Raw genomic sequence first — 2,709 nt, 5'->3', positions numbered from 1 at the left:
GTGAGTATAACAGCGAACAAATGACTTATTGATTTCCAAAAAAACTCAATGTTCAAATAGAATCATGGACCAATGATAATATGGCCGTATTTTGTTTTTGACCAATTTTTAAGCTTGTTAGAGTTCGGTTTACATCATGGAACTGAAATATTGTTCATGATCATTTGATCTAATGTTTTACTCAAATTCTTTCCTTTTGTATGATCAAATTGATCAATTAATTTCGAGTTTCTTCAATGAGCGCTTATATCGTAGATTTTTCTTTATCGATTCCACCAATACGACATCTACTAAAAAACTCGCCGATTTCTGTTACTTGTGTTTTTTTAATACAGCTCGTGTAAACGTACAAAGGAACACACTGACTCCGATTCTGTGTATGCGTATGCATTACAAATTCTGCACTCAGTCGTCAATCGAAGCTGCTTGTGCAAAATTTACAATACATACGCATACACAGTATCGGAGTCTGTGTGTTCTTTTGTATTGTGTCAAAGCAACAGTAGTAACAAAAATCGGTATCTTTTTTAACAGATGTCGTATTCGTTGAATCGATAAAATTAATTTGTAAGGGGAATATACGATACTAGTTCCCATCGATGTCCCATATTTTTATATTTGTGGAAAAAATGGCAAAAAAATCAAGTGGCACCATTCGATAGCTTTCCAATGATATGCAGCTGTGTAATTCAAGTGTACGGGTGTCAGTAACCATATGAAAAAGTTGCTTTTCTTGGTCATATTTGCAGTATCAAAGGTTATATCTTGAAAACAAGAATTTTCCCAGATATATGCTATGTGACATATATTGCCTTAAATTTGAGCCTAAAATTGGCGAAAATTTCAAGAGAATATCCGTTATGTGAGTGGATGAACGGTCACCTAAAGTTAAAGTTTTAGTCTACAATTGGTACCATTCGATTGCTTCAATTAAGACCTCTCGAACGATATGCATAAGTCCTGGGTATGTTAAGCGTAGGCGCCACGATGACCGTTGGGAAAAACATAAAAAATGACTTTTTTTTACCATAGCATGGCGGCCAAATCGAAAAGTGCCGGAACAAAAAAGTTTTAGCTTTTTATGTACTTTAATCCTAGAAAGTTTGAAAAAGATCAGAATCAAGTACGCAAAATTGCGCACACATACACCAGGGGTTAGACACATGTATTCGTAATCTCCGAATAGTGATTTGATAAAAAATATATATTGCCGATATTGAAATATTCTTCATTTTACTATTATCATAAATACATACGCAATGTTCATCCAAAATAACATGTATCATATTCGTATTAGTAACATGTGCGATGTACACAGGTGCACGCAGCAATAATTTTCAAATACTATGCCGAAAATCCACTAGTAGGCCACATGATGCATGGATTTTTTATTCTCTTTTGTGAGGAATTACTTCGACTTTGTTTACGTGTGTATTCCGCTATCTTGGATTCACGTAATCACGGAAATTGTGGTTTTAGCTTGAAGATTCACCGAATCGAAATGTATTCAAGAAATAAATTATTCTTGAAAACAAAGTTTAAAGTGTCATTGGAAAGATATTGATCTCTAGAATCAGCGTATCTTTTGAGGGAACATTAGCATCATCTAGCGCCATCTATGGACGTAAAACTGAAATGTGACTCTTTTTGCAAAGGACCATATTTTGGAGACAATTGGACAGATTTTCAAACTTCAATTTTTGTCTTAATCTATGTGGTCTTCTATATATTACTTTTTTTCGTTTCTCATTTTGTTACAATGTACACACTTATATCGCTAGTATTAATCTTTAGCACTTTGGGATTTTTAAATATAATTAATCCAAAAGGATTAATAGTTAGTCCCAATGGATTAAATTATTATTTTTTAATTATAAACATATTTTTATTTTAAAATTCATGCACATTCTCTAGCCAGCCTCAAAAACATCATCTTATACTATTCTCTCAACTTCATACGAAAGGATACCAACAATTTTTTCATTACACTCAAACGTCAACTATATGAGAGTCAACTACTACACACGCATCACTTTTACTGGCGAGTCAGTGGAAACATGTATACGAACGACGTTCAACGACTGACTCGCCAGTAGAAGTGATGCGTGTGTAGTAGTTGACTTTCATAAAGTTGCCGTTTGAGTGTTGTCATACAATTGTTGTTATTCTTTCGAATGAAGTGAGAGAATAGTATAAGAAGATATTTTTGGCGCTCGCTAGAGAATGCGCATGAATTTTAAAGTAAAAGTATGTTTATAATTATAAAATAATAATTTAATCCATTGGGACTAACTATTAATTCTTTTGGATTAATTATATATAAAAATTGAAAAATGCTAAAAACTAATACTAGAAATATAAGTGTGTAAAATTCTAGTAAATAACACAGCAACATATATTTTATTTCTTTCCAAAACTAATCATGCCTTTAAGCAAAATTGGAATATCAAACATTGAAATAAAAATCGCACCGTAAGCATTTGTGTGCTACACACACGGGAATAATGTATAGATTATTGGTAGAAATGATTTTTTTTCTTAAATCTATACAAAAGTTTAGATATCTCAACAAAAATTCATTTTTTATTAAAAAAATATTTTCTCAATTTAAATAAATATTGCGATACATATTTATCAACGAGCGCCAAAATACATCATTTAATACAGCCTTTTCTCTTCACACGAAAGAACAACAACAATTACATGGCT

This window comes from Contarinia nasturtii, unplaced genomic scaffold (genome assembly GCF_009176525.2).
Source record: "Contarinia nasturtii isolate CC-2019 unplaced genomic scaffold, AAFC_CNas_1.1 Cnas_scaffold_2546, whole genome shotgun sequence".
Lineage (NCBI taxonomy): Eukaryota > Metazoa > Arthropoda > Insecta > Diptera > Cecidomyiidae > Contarinia > Contarinia nasturtii.
Note: the sequence above shows the minus strand (reverse complement) of the source record.